Below are 10,022 nucleotides of genomic sequence, written 5' to 3'. Positions count from 1 at the left end.
CATTCACTTCATCTGCATATGCATAGCTCAACTCAAGGAGACGAGTGACTTGGATTCATGACTTTGCTAGTTAAAGGCCTTATGTACGAACTGTCGTTTGGTTGACATTTATCTAGTTTGGTTCATAATTGCTGGCTTGGGTCATTTGATTCAGGATATTATGGTACATATTCAACCGCCCATGAGAAAATAGGCATCGTTACCGGGACTGATTGTTACAAGGATTAAATGAATTAATTATGGTACAAATCACCATAAGTTCATGACGTCACTTACCCCGTTCTTAAGTTGTCTTGAAGGCTTACATCCCATTGATTCATTATGACAAAAAAGCATCTTAATGGTTCATGAGTGCGAATCACATCTTAGCAACAAGCCTTTTGTTTGGTTTACAAGTTTGGCAGAATGCTATGGCCTAACACATCTCATTGCAAGCGTTTATTTTTATGCATCTTTCCCACTCACATCAAAAGACGATTTGACTTTGTATCCTTTAATTTCTCATGTGACTCACTAAGTACCACACCAAGAATATACAACTTTCTGCATCAGTACTTATTCATTAGCATTCAATTGGCAGAACTCTGTATGATGTTAGCAGGCTATATGATATCAGTATTGATTTGTTTTAGGACACATTGCTTGGTCCTGGGTTGGAAAGTCTCATAAGAACTTGGATTTAAGGCTTTAAATGCCTGAAAGAAAGGAAATCAATATTCTATAGGGACTTCATAACAATGTCATTTGAATAAAGACCATTGACTTGGATTTACAAGACCATGCTTTGGTGGACATGACGTTCCTAAGTTTTATTGATACAGGCATAAATTTACAATTTGTATGGTTAAAATTCATGGTTCACGCAAGTCCCAACCTTATGATCTAAGATTACATTACAATCAAGTCAAAACGACAGGAATAAGCTTCAAATTGGAAAGTACATTTCCCTTTGCCATGATGCTTGCCCGACTTTTCCCTGCACTTATTTCTACAGACTGTTACAAGTTCGTTCTAAAGCCTGCAGGGTACCTTCTAACAGCATGATGCAATCTACAGAGTCCAAAAGCCAACAGCATGCCCTACAGTTGGTTTTGAAGGGTTAGACCATGACAAATACCAAGTTGAAATTCAAAGCCAGCAAAGGCATGCTTACATACAAATAAATGCGTTCATGATTTCTTCAATTGATTCAAACGGACTCAGGAACACACACAATTAGGGAACTTATGCACGATCCAAACATGCTATCAGTCCAAGCTTGTTATCAATGCCGAAACCTCCTGCGGAGAAGGTAGATGATGCACTTTCAAAACCAGTCGCTGCTCCTACTGTAATACACCCAAAAAGGCAGGTTAATTTCAAATGATCACATACTGATGCTGAATCATAGCCAACTTTCAATCTACACCAGTATCAGGAAAATGGCAGTGTAAGGTTTATGGAGCATGAGCTGAGGGCTATGGTCATTACCTTTCAAAACAGAAGTGAAATCGTGGAACTTGAAGTTACCCGCCAACTTATGTCAGCATAACAGCACCTACAAACAACCAAACCAGTGAAGTAAATGGTACAATTCCATAGAATAGAAAATCTGCTGCGGGATCTTGCCACAATAAGAGCATAAACGGCTTACCAAAACCGCCCTGATATATCAGTCAACAAAGGCCACTCTGCATTAAAAAAATAATGCTCACACTCTCATCTCCAAAAGTCCAAAACGCAAGCCAAAGCATGCATGTCTTTCTGTTTCACCTCCAAATCCAAGACATCAGAGCAATGTAGACCCCGGATTCACAACATAACTTTTCCAAACCAAATCGAAATTGAGCGGATATCCTGTTGCCCTGTATACCTACGGCAAGCACAGGTTGAAAATGTGAGCTGAAAAACACATGACAGCATAATAGAGTCTTTTTGAATTGAACGTCATTTAAAAGTTTGAATGTACATGACAGTGAAAATAAGTTTCTTACCGCAACAAAAATAAGAGTTACAGCAGTAAGAGCTTAATAAAAGATTCAACACAAAACGGTCACGCATTCTTTGGGGGATCTTACCAACAAAACAATCTCACCTTGCCACCTGCACCAAATGAGGGACCACAGTTTCTAGAAGACTGGAAGGCTACACTACAGACAAAGAGAAATTTACCTGTGACAATCGCCCTGGTCCCCACCAAATCTCTGAGAAAATTCTCTCCTAACGGAAGGATTTTGGATAGATATTGACAGCTCATGATTTGAGGATCCGAGGAGAAGACTCTATAAATAAAGGTTGAGAGTCATCTAGAGAGGGGGATCCTACTGTTACTCTGCCGAAAAGCCTTACCTGAATTCCTCAAAGTCCAAGTCACAAAAACTATTCAGAGTTTCTCTCCGAAACTCTGAGGTAGTCGGACTGAACCCCTCGGTGAGCACCCACGACCTGAGCCACCATCAAACACCGAAATCAGAATAAGATCCAGGCTAAAAGAAAAAGAAAATCGCAAGGTAGAATCAATGTTACCGTGAATCGCTTAAAAAACTGCGTGAAGGATCGTTGGGATCTGGATAGACGAAAGCTCCAAATTGGTAGAAGGAACAAAGAAGAATACGAAGTGAAAGGGTTACCCGCAGGACGTCTTCCCCACTTCCAAACTTGGAGGATTCACATGAAAACAGAGGGAAGAAAACATTCACCAAGGTCCAGATCTATTCTTTACGCTCGCTAAAAATGCGTGTTTCGCGTTAAGGTTCAGTTCCTGCTCTATTTCTTCACTCTTTGTGTGCTTCATATTATCTCAACAACCTTAGTTTTTAAAATTTGAGATCTTCCTCCGATTTGTTGTGATAATCACCTTGCTTGTTTCGTTATGCTTGCGTTTAATAGAGACATAGAATGCATGTTATAAAGTTTGGTATGCGTTTTGTGGATAAGAAAAGAAGAATGGAGAGACAAGGGGTAGTAGATAGAGTTGATAGGTAAAGGGTGCGTTATCAAATCCAGAACTTTTCTCTTCAGATTTGTAAGTATTGTCCTTAAATTGCATTAATGGCCATGAGCGATTTTTGGCTTTTCCGTTGCCCAAATGGTCGACTGGCTTCTCGATTCCCCCTCCAGTTAATGATCACCTGTCAGCGCCTGGGAAGTCACGCTTACGTGTTGACTGAAGTTGAAAGGAAGGAGAAGAGTCACACTCTTCGTTGTCCTTCAGAGAGAGGGAGTTGTGCGCCCCATTGGGCCTCGTTGGCCTTAAGGCCCATTTCCTTCCACAGTTTTTTAATTCCTTTTGATTAACATGGGTTTGATTAGATTAGGATGTTTAAATTAAACTTGAAACTTGTTTGTTAATTAAAACTTCATTAGCCCAATCATATGATCTCAATTGATTAATATGTTCCTATATAATTATGAAATTCTTAGTTAATATGTAGTATTATTATTCATTACTTAACCTAATTATATAATTTCAATTAATATGTGATATTATTTTTACTTAGCATAACTTAGATAATTACTCACTTTTGGGATTTATATGAATTATTATTCTATGCTTGTGTATTCATGTGTACAGATTATTGATCTAATATGTGTGATGCGTTACAATCATGACAAACTATTTCAATTTCACTGATTCATCAATTCAAACCAATTTCAAAAAGCACAAATCACAATTCTCGATCCAAATATCGAGCCCATTTTCAAAAACACCTTTGTAAGTCGATCGCTTTTATGCATCGCCATCAACCTCACATAGCTTACTCTTGGGCTTTCTTACAATGAGACCTATTTGATTATTGATTAATCAAGTAGATGATCGATTCACCATCATTTCATTCATAAACACAAATTCAAATCTTTTTTTCCAAACCAACTCAATTTCAAAAGAATTTTCTCTTAAACATAAACTTGGGATGAAAAGGAGATAGGGAGCGTACGCTTCACTATTTCTCAAGCACTTGAATAATTGGCGTACGCCATATTGCGCGAGTTCTTGTCACCCGATTAAACCTTAACCATATACATTTCAAATCATAATATTTCAAATCATTTCCACAAATTCAAATCATTTTTCAAACCATCCAACTTCAAAAGGATTTTCTCTTTTAAACATAAACATTGGGATGAAAAGGAGAATAGTAAGCTTCCGCTTCACTATCTCTCGACTATTCGAATAATTGGCGTACGCCATATTGCTCGGATTTTCGTCATTCAAATCAAACCCTTTCAATCAATACACTCCTCAAAACCTTTTAATAATTAATCTTTGAATGAAAAGGAGAATAGTGAGCATCCGCTTCATTATCTCTCGATTATTCGAATAATTGGCGTACGCCATATTGCTCGAATCTTCGTCATCAAATCAAATCCACAATCAAATAAATCCAAACCTACCAATTCAAATACGAACTATTTTCGCAAATCAAATGCAACATCCAAACATATGTTTTACAATTTAAACTTCGGATGATAAAAGATGAGAGGCGTACGCCTCGCCATCTCTCGATTATTTGAATAATTGGCGAACGCCATATTGCACAAATTATCGACTTCCGACTAAAATACATTAAATAAACTTGGATAAAGGAATAAGTGGCGTACGCCTCATTATCCTTTGAATAAGCAAGTAGGGGGCGTACGCCTCACTACCGTGCGCATTCAACATCCACAAACAAACTTTCAAAATAATCTGAATGAAAAAGGAATAGAAGGCGGACGCCTTATTACTCCTCGAAAGAATTGGACGATTGGTGAACGCCACATTGCTCAACCTTTCGTCGTTCTCCAAAAACATCTCAAACAAATCAATCCTAACTTCTCGCCCTCGAGTGATTGAAACCAAACAAAACACCCAAACACATCAATTCAACTCGTCACCCCCGTGTGACCAAAATCCTTTTCAAAAGAACACTGTCAATCCTTTCTAATGCGCACAACAAACCAGTGCTTAAGCCTCCGCCGAGAGTAGACAAGCCAAGCGTTTAGCCGTTAGAACGCCGACCTACACAGTCGTTCATCAAACAAAACACACCAAAACCGTAGTTGCCCGAACTACGAATGCTCTGATTTCCTTATTGCACCATAAGGATACGTAGGCAGGAGATTGTTGTATCTTCGCGAGCACACTAATAAAAAACCTCCCATTTCCCCCTCCTGAGGTCTTCACCCATATTTGTCATTAACCCTAATTATCCGAAGAAAAGCAAATAACATTTAACTAACAGTCAAATAGCAAATTGGACTAAAAGGTTCCCGTTGAGTACAACGGACGTGAGGGGTGCTAATACCTTCCCCTTGCGTAATCGACTCCCGAACCCGAATATGGTTGCGACGACCATTATTCTATTTTCTAAAAGGTTTTATCGATATTTTCCTATCCCTTTATTAGGGTAAATAAAGTTCGGTGGCGACTCTGTTCGAACTAATTTTTTCCGCGACCATCGCGAGGAATCGCATTTTTCGAGGTGCGACACTAGTCACTTCCCACCTCCAAATCCATAGTTGACTTTGCAGTTGACTTTTTAGGTCTTCAGATGACCTGAAAATGTTCTGATGAGATTCAAGCCTCTACCACTTGGGATTTTGCTTCAAAATGACATCATAACTCATATGAACTCTTGTGAATGATTGTGGGGTCCAAATCTCAAGAATGACCACCATCTATTGCTCAATGAATGCCTTTGATTGCCTTGACCTGTTAATGCTTCATCTGCAAGACAAAGGTTAGATGATATATTTTTGTACTTTTGGTTAGTGATTAGAAGAAAAGCAATGATATACAAATGCAAACATGCTTGGTGATCAAGAATCACTCTAAAAAAGATCCCACCCACAGGGAAGGAAGCAAGGTGTCCAATGATCCTTGAGGCAATGCAATGTTATGATATGATGCCATGAGGGATCTTAGGGACAAAATTGGGGTCTTACACCACTCTAGATTAATCATTTCATGGCATTCAAGTTATCCTAAGCCAGTGTTTGTTGTTGCACTGCCATAGTAGGTCCACATGCCAAATGAGATGATTTGCAACCAACATTGCTATGCTGCAAAAGTACTCAAGCAAAGATAGACCAATACCATGCTCAGACTTACACCAGCTTGTTGCAATGATAGTTATGCACAAACAAACAAGCAAGTCAAAGCTAGGCCTGGAGCAACACATGACAATGCAAGAATTTCAATAAACTTTGGTCCATGACAGGTTATGTATGAATTACTTGTGACCCTGATAAGCCAGCTGAGCAACAAATTCATGAGTCCAAAGCAAAGTCACTTGAAAGCAAAACCAACATGAGCTTCATACAAAAAATCCATACTTACCACCTGTTGAACTGAACAAAGGGATCCAGCAGGGCATTGCAAAACCAAGTGAGTAGCAGCATTGTATCTTCATCACAGTGGGATGCACACCTCACAGCATAACATTGCCCAAGCTTGCATCAAAAAGCAACCATGGCTAAACTCTGGTTTGAACATGATAGGCCATGTCATGCTGCAGCAAGAGAAACAAGTGAGGGTAAGGAGTAGAGTACCAGCAGTGGGAATAACATGTGAAGCACTGAACCAAGTCATGAACAGAGATTACATTCACACAACAAGCCACTCATAATTTCAAAGTACAAACCAAAGCACACTTGCATTTAGCAGTTACCAATTCAGCAGGTTACATTTGATCCAATCACTTAATCCTAATCCTAATGCTACCTGCTACATCCTGTTGCGTACCAAATCCATTAACATTCACACAACAAGCCATTCATTACTTCAAGCCAAAGCAAAGTCACTCAAGTTCAACCTGCAACATGAACATCAAGTCATTAAAAACCATTCCAATATAACCTCAATCCAATCCTAACCTGCAACAGCTAGTCAGGTTTCAATTCACTCATTCATTAATCAACTCAAGCTAACATAACTAACTGAGTTTATCACTCACTAACCAACTGAGTTTTCAGTTAACTCGGTGAGTCATGTCCAACTAACTCCAAACCATATTTAACTAACTCCTAACCATATTCAAAAGCTAACAAGTTCCAAGACTAGCCTTTATTTAAGAAATTCATCTCTCACATTTTCACCACCCTTGGAAATTTGTTGGAACCTGCGCATTCTCTCTATTGCAACCTCTTCCCTCACCCTACTCAAAGCTCTATTTCCCCCAAGAAGCCATTGAAGCTTCACATCGAAGCTTCAATTTTGCTAGAGGTAAGACGCAACATCCTTACTCTCACTGTTCTCAAACTCAGAAAAAGAAGAATGAGACGAAAGAAGAAGAAGAAGAAAGAATCAAGCTCAGGAAACTTATCGGTGGATTTTCCGATCATCTTCTCTAGTATGCATTTCTTATTCCGTGGCATTTTCTTTCTTTGAGCACACCAGGTTGTAGAATTTAGGGTAAGAAGTAGAAGCCCCTTAGTGTTAGAGTTTGATTTGCACCGAGCACTGTTTAATTTGATTTGTAGGAGGTTAGGGTTCGTCTAGTTATCCGTCCAATTCGACCGATACAGGGACTATTGCATAATTTCATCCCCATATTCATGATTAGCTTGTCTTTGTGATTCTATTGGTGGTGGTAGTTAGTTTGTAAGCCAACACTGGCATCGGCGATGGCCGCCGGCGCGATGAGCCAAGTGAACTGACGGCGAGATGGATAGAAGGTTGGGCGCGCTGTGAGTTTCATTTTGAATCAGTTGACTTAGACAAGTCAACAAAGGAGAGAGGATATGGAATTAATCCTTGCAAGGCCTATAAATTTATTTGTTAAACGCGTTGTATTTCTAATACACCCCCACTGGTTATTAGAAGAAGTTGAACTGGGCTTGACCAAGCCCATTGGTACCTTTTGCTAATTCACCACATGTTTCCAACGTATACCCCCTGGAAATGTTTGAGATTTTGATTAGGCTCAGACGCAACCTATGTACGTTTTCGCTTCACATACCCCTTTTTTTTGGAATTTGCTTGTTGTACCAAAAAAGATGTGTTGGGCTCATCCTGCAGCCCATAGCCAAATTCAGTTTATACCTCCTTTTCCATTTCACACCAACAGATTTTTTCTTAATATTTTTTTCCAATTTAATTAGGTTAATTATCATAATATTAGTTTAATTAGGTTAGTCAATGATAATTAAAATTTAAATCTTAATCATTAACATATTAGGATTTTCATTAGGATATTAGAATTTTCATTAGAATTTAATTATGATTTTTCCTTAGAATTTTAATTAGGAATTTTGGTTAGGTTTAATTAGAGACAATTAGGCTCTTGATTAAATTTAGGATTACCCCATTCTCAACATTAGGTTAGGATCAACATTAAGATTTAATCAACTTTAGGCCATAGAATTTGACATATTTGGTAAATGACCATTTTGCCCTTATGGGCTTATTTTGTTATTTTTTTGATAGAATGACATGATCCCATTAGAATTAGAACGTGATATAGGACTTTAAGCATTTCCTTACAATTGTAGGAATTATACATCAATATTTTGACTAACATGCACATGCTCCCTTAGGACTTCTAATATATAATTTTCAATTAACTTTTAATAAATCAATGCATGACCCCTTAGGGTAGTTTCTAACAATTACTAACGTTGATTAGATTCAAACCTAGTTCCCTAAAACTAAAATAAAACCCATGATTAAATTGATCAAAAGAAATTTGGATTAATTAAATCCTTTGAACTTGTATAATCCCACAGTCTACATTGAGTGACTAAAAGACCCTTGGTCACTTAATAAGACTTTTCTTCCAAGTTGTGAAACTCAAGGCCTTAAGACAAGATCTTCAATCAAGGCATCCCCAGTCATACCAAGTAGCAAATTATTCAAGCACGTCAAAGGTGGCATCTTCAACACTTGTTAAATCAAAGTTAGAAGAGTGTGACACGAGCCTTAAGCAATAGAGAAGGAGTGGGATTGGAGTATTCCTACCCCTATTCTGAGTATCTTTGGGTATGGGACGTATGACCCAACGCTCATCGTATTCACCTCTATTCATAGACTTTAGCACAATTCTAACTATACGATTGACAAGTGTCTCTCTTCACAAAGCAAAAACAACAAAGCAAGGACCACATCAACAACTTATCAATCATGAATCAAGTTGTACGATACGAGCCTTAAGTAATGGAGAAGGAGTGGGACTGGAGTATTCCTACCCCCATTTTGAGTATCTTTTAGTATGGGACATATGACCCAACGCTCATCGTATTCACCTCTATTCATAGACTTTAGTGCAATTCGAATTGAACGATTGATAAGATCTTCACCAATGCAAGAAACAACTACAAAAACTCTTCTCTCTCCACTTGAAGTTTAAGACAAGAGTCACATGCCACGAGCCTTAAGTGGTAAAGAAGGAATGAGACTGGAGCTTTCCTACATGCATTATGGATATCTTTGGGTGCGAGACGTTTGGCTCGTTGCTCATCGTATCCACCTTTACCCATAGACTTTAGTGTGATTCTCATCCAGTTACTATCAAGTCTCTCCATTTCATTCAATCATCTCAATTCAATATCTCTTTTGTCTCCATCATCTTGTTTTCAGCCCTAGCGGGTTGAACTACGAAAGCTCTGATTTCCTTATTGCACTATAAGGATACATAGGCATGAGAATCCAGATCCTTCGTGAGTTATACCTTATTTATCAATCAATCATTCTTCATCCATCTTTTTGAGATCAATCATACTTCTCCTTGGACTCCTTGTCTATCCTTTTAGGATGATTTAACGACATTCTACCTCATCAATCTAGAGTTGTTTGGCCCGTAAGCCAAACATTTAATTCATTCTTTTTCGGCTAAGACGCCACTTTGCTCTTAGATTAAGAGCTTATCCTTCTCTTGGATCCAAGATACTATCCTTAAATGATATCGAATTATCGATCCCCAACAAGTGGTACACTACTCCTTGCACTCCAGTACTGCAATCCTTCCTTGAAGATGTGTTTGTCTTGTGAGTCCCTATTGCTTAGACAAATATCTCTCTTTCTATTCTCATAGTTCCGAACTACAATTACTCTGACTTTCTCA

The 10,022-nt window shown here is 38.4% G+C and overlaps 1 long non-coding RNA gene across 5 annotated transcripts; it reads right to left on the bottom strand.

The window, feature by feature from the left end:
- Positions 1–783: 783 nt before the first annotated feature.
- Positions 784–3,342, bottom strand: LOC127097872 (uncharacterized). 5 transcript variants are annotated; one of them, XR_007793217.1, is made up of 5 exons: positions 1,974–3,342; positions 1,634–1,852; positions 1,471–1,537; positions 1,158–1,328; positions 784–1,079 (listed from the first exon to the last, which is right to left on the bottom strand). It is a non-coding gene; the product is annotated as an uncharacterized LOC127097872 (long non-coding RNA). The 5 variants fall into 5 exon arrangements; XR_007793219.1 differs by having other exon boundaries at positions 2,152–3,342; XR_007793216.1 differs by having other exon boundaries at positions 1,634–2,424; positions 2,506–3,342.
- Between the last annotated feature and the right edge of the window lie 6,680 nt (positions 3,343–10,022).

The sequence above is a fragment of the Lathyrus oleraceus genome, chromosome 6 (assembly GCF_024323335.1).
Source record: "Lathyrus oleraceus cultivar Zhongwan6 chromosome 6, CAAS_Psat_ZW6_1.0, whole genome shotgun sequence".
NCBI lineage: Eukaryota > Viridiplantae > Streptophyta > Magnoliopsida > Fabales > Fabaceae > Lathyrus > Lathyrus oleraceus.
The sequence above is the reverse complement of the archived record's forward strand: the minus strand, read 5'-3'. Positions and strand labels throughout refer to the sequence as shown.